The sequence below is a fragment of the Chrysochloris asiatica genome, unplaced genomic scaffold (assembly GCF_000296735.1).
Source record: "Chrysochloris asiatica unplaced genomic scaffold, ChrAsi1.0 scaffold00100, whole genome shotgun sequence".
Taxonomy (NCBI): Eukaryota; Metazoa; Chordata; class Mammalia; order Afrosoricida; family Chrysochloridae; genus Chrysochloris; species Chrysochloris asiatica.
Window position 1 is genome coordinate 4668579 of NW_006408618.1, and position 11147 is coordinate 4679725.

General features: G+C 40.0%; 1 protein-coding gene across 3 annotated transcripts in view; it reads left to right on the plus strand.

Annotated features, from left to right (window-relative positions):
• Positions 1-11147, plus strand: part of RABGAP1L (RAB GTPase activating protein 1-like) — a 958953-nt gene that overhangs the window by 746881 nt on the left and 200925 nt on the right. The window lies entirely within an intron of this gene.

The following is an 11147-nucleotide window of genomic DNA, read 5'->3' on the forward strand; positions in this document are numbered from 1 at the left end:
GAGAGGAAGGGAGAACCAAAAGGCTGACATAAAGAGCTCTTAAAGGAGAGGAAGGGAGAACCAAAAGGCTGACATAAAGAGCTCTTAAAGGAGAGAGAGGGAGAACCAAAAGGCTGACATAAAGAGCTCTTAAAGGAGAGGGAGGGAGAACCAAAAGGCTGACATAAAGAGCTCTTAAAGGAGAGGAGGGGAGAACCAAAAGGCTGACATAAAGAGCTCTTAAAGGAGAGGGAGGGAGAACCAAAAGGCTGACATAAAGAGCTCTAAAAGGAGAGGAGGGGAGAACCAAAAGCAGAACTAGTTTCCATTGAGTTGACTCCGGCTCATTACAACCTCAACATTTGAAGAAATAATGACTAAAGAGTTTTCAAATTTGGTAGATCTAAGAAGCTCAATGAATCACAAACAAAGGAAACATGACGAAAACTTTACCAAGGCATGCCATAATCAGATTGTTAAAAACCAATGATAAAGAGAGAATCTTGGAAGCCGACAAAGAAACTTTATAAATATGCAACACGTTTTTTTCCTTAGAAACATGAGTGCAAAGCAAAAGTTCTTGATCTCCCAAACTTAAAAAGATTTTGTTTGGATAATCATGGATTAATTAAAATTTCCCTCAATTGAAATGATCAGTGTTAAATATGGCTTTGGACACTTTTTTTTTTTTTTTTTTTAATTATTTATCAATAAACTTTTGCTGAGTCCTAAAGATTGAAGATTGAGTTCATATGCCTCTTTCTGTTCCTCAGGACTCTTTCATATGAGGCTCAAATTGACTTTCCCAACCTGGAAGAAGACTCAGATTAGTCGTGCATACTTTAGGCTTGCCAGCTTTCTGCCCTTGGAATAACCTTTTGCCAGTCTTCCTAGAAAGGAGCTATGGTCATGGATTATGAGCTGGGCTGCTAACCTCAAGGTCAACAGTTCGAATCTACCAGATGCTCCTAGGGAGAAGGATGAGGCTTTCTGTTTGTGTAAGGATTTACAGTCTTGAAAACCCTGTACAGGGTCATTATGAGTCAAAACCGACTCTGTGGCACACAACCACTGCCGCCACCACTACTCTAGGTCAAGAGTCCTGGTGGCACCATGGCTAAAGCATTTGGCTGCTAACTAAAAATTTGGCAGTTCAACTCCACCAACTACTTCACAGGAGAAAGATAAGTTTTCTGCTCCCATAAAGATTTGCAACCTTGGAAACCCTACGCAGGCTTACTGTGAGTTGGAACTAGACTCCACAGCACAGCCCCCATCACCCGTATTTCTAGAGGAGCCCCAGGAGGGATGTAGGGTGAGCAAGACCAGCAATTCACACCCGATTTCTGCCTCTGTAAAGACTTAGTCTTAGAAGCCCTATATAGCAGGGTTGGGGAATGTCTGGCCATGAAATCATTTGGTCTGGCCCTGCCCAGGCAACCGCAGTTCCAGCTATCACATTGTTGGTGCCATTGTTAAGTGATGTCAAGTCTGCTGGACTCATAGCAACCCTGAGTAGAGTTTTTGAGAAGCAGCTGGTGAGCTTGAATTGCTGACCTTGCAGTTCAAACCGACTTTGCTGTCCAGAGCATTATTCCACAGTGCCACACCAGGATTCCAGCCATCACATTGGTGGTGGTGGTTGTGTGCCATACAGTTGGTTCTGACACATAGCGACCCTGCATAGGGTTTCTGAGGCTGAAAATCTTCATGGGAGCAGAAAACCTCATCGTTCTCCTGAAGAATGGCTGATAGTTTTGAACTGCTGACCTTGAAGTTATCAGCCCAACTTGTAACCACTACACTACCAGAGCTCCTAGCCATCACATTGTTGTTGTGAAGTGCCGTCGAGTTGATTCTGACCATAGCGAACCCTGTATAGGGTTTCTGAGGAGCAGCTGGTGACCTTGAACCACTGATCTTGCAGTTCAGACGGCTTTGCAGTCTGGCGCATTAACCCATGGCGCCACACCAGGATGCCAGCCATCACATTAGGGGTGAGTTAATTAAATGTTTGACCAAATATAGAAAGCTAGTTTTTAAATTGATAATTTTGTATAGCCTGCAAATGATGTTGTAAAGTTTGGCAGGAGTTCCCCACCCCTGTTGCGGCACTCTAGGACAAGCATTTGACCATACGGTCAGTTTAAACTCAAGGTTGGTGGTTCAAACTCACCAGCCACTCTTCGGAAACCCTATATATGGTCACTATGAGTTGAAACCAACTCAATGGCATGTAACAACAAGAACAACCCCTGCTATACAGGGTTCTTATGACTTAAAATCGACTTAAGTGGTAGTGAGTTTGGTTTTTAGAGTCTTTCTAGAACCCTGGTGGCACAGTGGTTAAGAATAAACTGCAAATAGAAAAGTTCTAAATCTACATATTTTCTAAATACTGTTCATATCTTATCTCTGATTATACTCTTCCTCTTTTGTTTTTATATTATAGTCATAATTACAGATCATTCTGAGGGCATACTATTTTATTCTTGATTACTTGCTTAAAGTAAGTGCTTTTAAATTCCTGCTTTACTTTATCTAAATGCCTCTTAAAGAATTAGAGTAAAACTCTTTTTGTTAATTGTCTACTCTCCTCAGAGGCAGTTCTCCATCTCCTCCTGGAGTGGTACCATTTATGGCTTGGGGTGGGGTGTAAGGGAGTACCAGATCAAGAATCTAAATACCTACTTGGTTCCCTACTCAGTTCTTAACAGAATGACTTCATTATGTAAATTCGTTCTTAGTATATATGGTATTCAAATGAAATTACAATAATACATTCAAATGTTATTCCTCAGTTTTAAATTAGCACCTTTCCTTCGCATCACCAGTTTGAGTTCACCCCCTCTTAGGAAGTGAGAGAGGCTGATTAACCAGGTGTGGTGCTGGTGGTGGTTGTTGTTATGTGCCTTGGAGTTAATTCCAACTCACAGCGACCCTGTACAGGGTTTCTGAGGCTGTAAATCTTTACGGAAACAGAAAGCCTCATCTTTCTCCCACAGAACAGCTGGTAGTTTCGAACTGCTGACTTTGAGCTTAGCAGACCAATTCGTAACCACAGTAAGTGGGACATTTTTCTGTGCAGAAGTGGGAATTAATATACGTATTGTAAAAGGTGAGAGTTGGACAGATAAACTGAAGGAGGTAACTATCTTAGCTATCTAGCGTTGCTGTTATAACAGGAATACCAAAAGTAAATGGCTTTAACAAACACATTTATTTTCTCACAGTTTAGGAGGCTAGAACTAGTCTACATTCAGAGTGCCAACTCTGGAGAAAGACCTTGTCTCCTTTCTGCATGTGCAGGCTCAACATTCCTTGGCCATCTCCATGAGTCTTAGTATCACACTTTCCCTGGATCTAGGAGCTTCGCAGTGCTGGGACCTTAGGTCCAAAGGACACACTCCACTCCTGGCTCGTCTTTCTTAGTGGTAGTAGGTTCCCCCTTCTCTGTTCACTTCACTCTCCTTTTATCTCTTATAAGATAAAAAGTATTGCAGGCCACACCCCTGGGAAACTCCCTGACATTGGAGCAGGGTTATGATAGGAATAGGGTTCCCATCTTAATCCTCTTGCTGGCTTGTCACATCAAATCATATTATGGGGGATCATTACGTAACTGCCATCATTATAAAACTGCCAAATCACTGAGAGTCGTGGTCCAGCTAGGCTGATACATAGTTTGTTGTTGTTGGTAGGTGTTGTTGAGTTGTTTCTGACTCATAGCAACTTTACACACAACAGAACCATCCTGCACCATCCTCAGAGTTGTTGCCATATTTGAAGCCATTGTTACAGTCATTACATCAGTTCATCTCCTTGGAAGTCTTCCTCTTTTACACTGACCGTCCACTTTACCAAGCACGATGTCCTTGTCCAAGGAATAATCCCTCATGACAAAATATCCAAAGGCCGGTGGACAATGTCTTGTTATCCTCACTTTTAAGGAGCATTCTGGCTTCTTTCAAGACTGATTTATTTGTTCTTCTGGCAGTCCATGGTACTTTCAGTATTCTTCGTCAACACCAGAATTCAAATGCATGTACTTTTCTGCAGTCTTCTTTATTCATTGTCCAACTTTTCACATTCATGTGAGGCAATTGAAAATAACATGCCTTGGGTCAGGTACACCTTAGTCCGCATATTTTGAGGGGACACAATTCAATCCATGGCAGTGACTGAGACAAGCACAGGCCAGCAAGTCCGACTGGACTGAAGTGACTATCAGGAATCTAAGTACAAAGCTAAGTGTCAATGGAAGTGCCAGGAAAGCAAATCAAAATCAGTGCAGAGGAAGTACAGCCTACAGGTGGGGAGCTATGTGTGGGATGAAGGGTGGGTGGGAGCTTGCTTCTTTGCTACTGGACAAGCCCTTGCCTGGTTCCACCAGCTCCAGTGTAAAGGGTTAATGTTGGTAAGGAAGCCATCTATCCATTTTTTCCTAGTTATTAAGTTATAACCCCTCCCTTGAATTACATTTTGTTCTTGGTGACATTTAAATTGGCACTTCTTTGGAAGGTTCTTTTTCTTCATAAGTGTTTTTTTGGATGATGAAGTACTTCAAGATTTCAAAGTGATTTTAAAGTTCAAGTGATTTTAAAATAAGGAATTAAGTCTTGCTCTTAGACTATAGTTATTTTATAATTTGGCTTCCACTTTGATAGAATCACCAGTTTCAGCAGAGGGATTATCAGCATAATCCTAGTTGTCTTGACTTGGTGTTTTATGCAAGTTTTGTTATTGTTAAATGCTGTGGGGGGGTCGACATTTAACAACACAGCATCTCTGTGTAGGGTTTCCAAGGAGCAGCTGGTGGGTTTGAACCACTGATCTTGTGGTTAGCAGTCCAGTGCTTAACCTACAGCACCACACCAGGAGCCCGTGCTATATTTGTTGTTGTTATTGTTATGTGCCATGGAGTTGTTTCCGAATCACAGCAACCCTGTACAGGGTTTCCGAGGCTGTAAATCTTTACGGAGCTGAAAGCCTCATCTTTCTCCTACGGAACAGCTGGTAGTCTCAAACTGCTGACCCTGAAGTTCGCATCCCAATTCGTAACCACTACGCTACCAGAGCTCCTGCAGTCTTAAAGTAAAGAAAAAAAATCAAAGATGGTCTTGCTGAGCACACTTGCTACTGAAACATTCTTACTGGAAAGTGATGCGTTCTCATTTCAGAACAGAATCACTAAAGTTGGCACTGGTATTTGGAGAGCTGAAGGCCTGGTGCCTGTTTTTAAGAATGGGACCATTTGGGCCCAGTGGGAGTTTCTGAGTGAGTGTATTCAGTGCTCACTCTGTGGCATTTGCGGAGTTTGTGCAGGCCACAGCCTAACAATGCCGACAGTGGTAACAGCTGCTGTTGGGTCTCATTGCCTTACATACAGTTACTTTCAGTTCTTGACTGCTGGATAATTATTTTTAAACTTTTGCTTAAATGTTTGTGTGTCCCATGATTAGAGCATCATAACCTGGGGTATTACTAATAGGAAAGCAAGAAATAAGAACTGCATGTAAATGTAAAACAAATAGACATTCCAACTTAAATGACTAATTTGTCTAGCTAGCCAAATTACATTTTGAACAGCTTATCCATTTGCTGGCAGTTTCTATCTCCTCTAAATGGAACAACTAGTAGGAGAGACATATGGAAGAGTTTTCCTTTCAGCACAGTGATTTCTGCATCATTTTCTTGAGTTTAATTTCAATCCTGTTCTCAGAAAATTCTCAGCATCTCTTGAACAAATAATCTTGCCAGTAAGATGTTGTCTTAAAGGTGTATTTTATGTCAATATTAGTTTGAGTACCTCTTCACATTGTTTAGAAGGATTTGGTGAGTCTTTTAAATTATTTGCTTTTACAGCAGGTATTCCTTATAGCCAAGTAAGTTACTGTTTTTATCAGTACCTGTGCTTTGTATTCATGTGAGATGGAAAATACTATTTCATTTGAAACTCCTCCGATGTACTTTACACACTCAAATCCAAATTAAAATGATGATTTCCAAGCTCTCAGTCCTGCAGAGTATGTAGATCTGTCCATTGATCCACTTCTAAAGAACAGCATCCAGTCTTTATCTTCCTCAAATTAATTTTCTGTGCTTCTGAAGGAAAATCAACTGATAGTAAGCATATTGCTAAATAACATTGGGTTTTACTTATTTTCTTATGATCTTTACACTGTTTGACTATGTGTATCTAATTATATTAGATACTAGAACTTGCCTGTCAAACCTCTGAGGACCTGTGCCCAGCCAAGTTGACACAAAACTTTAACTATTGCAGTGGGAAAACTAAACTAGCAATTAACTGGTCTGATTTGTTATGCTGGCCTTGTGACCCAAAGTCCTTTATCTTCTCTTATCCTTTTTTTTTTTTTTCTTGTCATCTATAACACCCACCTGATCTAACTGTTGGAAGGCTTAAATACATAGATGATGACATGCTTATGAAAGTCATACTACTGACCGTCTTTGACCTCAAACTGATGAAAAGTTTTGAGGAAGCATGCCTTTATTGTGTAGAATAATTAAACATGCTATTATTGGAGTTAGTATTTTAAACCAGAAAATAACTGCTGCTTTTAAACATGAACTCATATTGATGAAAACGCTCCAAAATGAAATGCCTTACTGTATTACATGGCTGTATTTTAGTTTGTTTTAGTATTTCCTTCAGTATAGTGACTTCAGAAAGCCAGAGCAAAAGTCATACTAGATGATGACACAATGTTGTTAATCCACTGATTCAATATGTTAAATCAACTTTAGATTGTTACCAATTTCAAATCTGGGAAAGATTCCAACTCAGCTAATAGAGATTTCACAACTAATTTGAAAGACAGCATCATATCAGCTTGTTTGGAATAAAATTTGACCAGCATCATTAAAGTTTGTTACCTGACTATAGCTGTTCAATCATTGGTGTTTCCATTCTATAGAATCCATGTTTTAAAACTGGAAACATCAAAGGTCAGATTTTTGTGCAGCTCTATGTATAATGGAGAATGCTGGTGGTGCTGTGCGATAGGCACTGGACTACTACCTTAGGTTGGTAGTTCAAACTCACCAGTCACTCCTTGGGAGAAAGATAAGACTTTCTGCTCCTGTAAAAATGTACAGCCTCAGAAACTCTATCCAAGGTTGCTCTGAGTAGTAACCAACTCAGTGGCAGGTAATAACAACAACAGCTGTGTGCCAGTATTTTCCTTCCTTTTAGAAATCTATAAAAGTTGTACTTGTTTTCATTTTGACATTTGTTGTAAATGTTGACATTAAATAAGAAAAGATATATACCTAGCATCCTATGTTTTAATACATGCCTTTTAAAAACTAGCTACACTCTTACTTTAATTCTATTTATGACTCACTTCTTCATTTGGACCTCATTTATTCATTTGCTTAGTATTTAAGTGAACTGTGACCATAGTGACTAGACACTGTTAGGAACTGAGTGAGTAGGTTGTGGTGAGTCTCAGGGGATTCACAGAGAAGTAGAAAGACAGACAGATATGGACATTCTTACCAGAGAAGAGTTGTAGAGTCATGAGCAACAAGGACAGAATGCAAAGACTCGGGAGGGCAATAATGGCAGGAAAGACTCCAGAGAAGTGACATTTGGCACTTAAATAAGAGAAGACAAGCGATAATGTTTCAGGAGTAAGAACAGCATCTGTAAGGAAGAGAAGCAAGTTCTCAGCAAGATGCTGAGAGTTTTTATGGTAACCTTGGACATGAGGAGTCAAGATAATGACATGTATGCCATTAGAAAGGTCAGGTAGAGCTAGACTGTCTGTAGGGTATCTTGTGGTTAAGGTTATGTGCTAACCTTTGAACCTATGGGCCAGAGGGTACCCTCAAGCAAATGTGTTACAGAATCAGATATTTTGTTTTAGGAAGATAATTTTAGAGACAGTGAGAAATATAGAGTGAAACATAAAGAGACTGGTATAAATAAGAACACTTAGGAGTTGTCCAAGGGAGATGGCTTCTCTAATGAAGGCTTCACTAACCGAGATTGTGCCATGGATATGGAAAGCTCAGCAGCATTTTCCAGGTGTAGTTTATAAGATTGGGAAAAAATGGAATGTATGGGAGAATGGATACTAAATCATTGCTATTCTCTACTTCTCTTTCTCTTCGTCTTAAAAACTTCCTTGTCAAATTCTCTTTTCAACTTTAAGGAGCTACATACAGAGATTTCTTTGTAGAGAAACTTTCTTACTAGACCTTAGTGACTCTCACTCATTTAGCGATAACCAAATCATCCCTAGATTATTGGATGTTGTTGTTGTTGTTATGTACCGTCAAGTTGGTTCCTACTCACAACAGCCCTTTACAGTGTTTCCAAGAAGCAGCTGGTGGGTTTGAACTTCCAACCTTGTTGGCCACAGTCCAGTGCTGATTCCTGTAGTGCCACACCGGACTATAGAGTAGAGCTACCAAATCAGTTTCTACTTAGTCCAGTTATCATTGTTGTTGTTAAGTGCCATCAAGTCAGCTCTAACCCATAGCCACCCCATATAGGGTTTCCTAGGAGCAACTGGTGGGTTTAAACTGCCAACCTTGTGGATTGAAGTCTAGTGCTGATCTTACAGCACCACATCAGAAGTCCACGTTATGATTGTTGTTGTTAAGTGCCGTTGAGTCAGTTCCAACCCACATAGACCCTGTATAGGGTTCCCGAGGAGTGGCTGGTGACTTTGAACTGCCAACCTTGTGGTTCAAACCGACTTTGCAGTGCAGTGCATTACCCTACATCACCATACCAGAACTCTGTGTTATGATTAGAACTCCATCATTAGTTAGCCTTTTAGGGGAGATGACCAAGCAATTGATCTTTCCACAAACGTTGCCCCAAAGTTAAAAACTTTTAGAGAGTAAATTTGTTCAATTATCAAAGGCTGTTCCATTTCCTCCATGGCATGCCCTCCCCTATTTAGTAAAGAATTATGATCTCTTTGGAAATTTTGGATCAGTGTGTTGTACAATAAATCACAGCCAAACTCATTACCATTGCATCACTTTTGACTCATGGTGGCCCATGTTTTACTAATAGAACTGCTTCATAGGGTTTTCTTGGCTCCAACCATTACAGAAACAGATCTCCAGGCCTTTCGTCTGCAGAAGCATTGGGTGGATTTGAACCGCCGACTTTTAGGTTAGTAGTCAAGTGTAAACCATTTGCATCAAAGGAGGAAAGAATAAGTCACATGTAGTTTGGAAATTTACACAGAAGCACTAAAGAATTATTTTGCTTTTGCAATACTGTTCAGATTCAAGCAATGTTTTCTGTTTCCATGGCAACCACCCCAATCTAGGCTTTCATTTTTCTCTCATTTGATTTACTGCAAAAGCTTTCTGACTTGTCTGTCTGCCTTCAGTCTCTTCTTCTCTTAAGCTCTCTTGCTTAATCTTTCAAAAAAAAAATTGTCTTTATAATAATACTCACCTACCTGGTGTCCAGCCCCAGTATTTCGTGTTACTAATTTCTCCTCACCTTACTATCTAATACAGTCTAAAATAGACACATTATTGCACATAGTCATGTGGGCTCCACTTACACGTAATTGTCCCGATCTCTGGGCCTTGTCCCCGCCATCGAGTCTATAATGCTGTGGACTATAGGGACCATATTATATGCTCATTTTGTATTCCACTTAGCATAAAGCATAGTTCTCGGCAAGTGGTATGTACGTAGAGAATTTAATATATCTTCTTTCACTCTTGGTCCCTGGGCTCATTTATTTCTCCTGTCCCTACCTGGCCAAAGAGCTGATTCTGGTTGTTTTATGTTGTTAATTTTCTTCTCCTCCTGCAGTAGTTGACAGTTATATGGTATGTATTATCTAAAGCTTGCAGGACATTTTAAACACCAGTATTATGATGTCTTTATTTTTAAATATAGAAGCCTCTCTCCTCTTTGCCAGAAACCACAGTGATGCAGCTGCTTGCATGTCTAAAATAATCTCTACATTTTTCTGTGGCCTGTCTTTATTATGGTTATAGATCAATAATAGCCCTTTTTAGAAGCAAAACATTTAATAGTAATCATGGCATTCTTTTGGAGTTACCACAGTTAACCAGGTAGACAGTTTAGTTGGAGTATTGTCTGTTTCTTTACTGTGTCAAACGTGGATTCAAGAGGCAACAATCAACTTGTCGTTTATGAAGGGTGCATCTTAAGCTAGTCTACGATGTCCTAATTCTTTAATACCACTATGGTGTTTTTAACCCAATTTTCTCGTTTATAAAATGAGATAAAATAACTGTTTCTCTGTATATACAATCAGTTGCTGAGAACAAAGCCTTCCTCATTATCTACTTTGTAGGAGTAACACAATTTATTCCTCAACATACCTACAATTGGTGTTGTCACCCTGTGATGTCTCGTAGAAAGAGCAAAAACAATGCATATTAAATCTACAAATGCTAGGGGATTGTTTTAGTGGACTCTTGGTTGCTAAAGGAAATTTGTGTTTTAAAAACCCTGTAAAATTATTATCTTCTAAAGTCTGAATAGGAATCCTGGTGTGGCGCAGTGGGTTAATGCGCCAGACTGCAAAGCCATTTGAACTGCGAAGTGGGCGGTTCAAGCTCACCAGCTGCTCCTTGGAAACCCTATACAACAGGGTCGCTATGGGTCGGAACTGACTCGACGGCACTTAACAACAACAACAACAACAAAAGTCTGAATGGATGAATAGAAGAGGCTAAGATTTAAAAAAAAAAAAAAAAAAGAAAAAGCTCTCATTCCTCCTCCGTATTTACACCTAATGTTTTCAACGGGTTCAGGTCCTTCTCCGTATTAGCTCTCATTAAAATACCTCCCCTCATAGGATTGCCGTTCTTTGTGTGCGTTCTTCCCATTTTCTTTATCTCATATTTTAAGAATACATTAAACAAAATAAATCTGGGTATGATTTTCCTCTGCTAGTTTTCTTTGCAAGGAGTCCAGCAGGAACAGTGGTTACAACTCTCAGCAACTTACCTCACAGTCGGTGGTTCAGACCCACTAGCTACCGCAGCACGAAGATGTGGTCGTCTGTTTCCATAAAGTGCCGTTGAGTCAGTTCCAACTCATACTGATATTACAGGCTTGGAAACCCTGTTGGGTAGTTCTGCTTTGCCCTTCAGGGTCGCTATGAGTTGTTGTTGTTGTTGTTGTT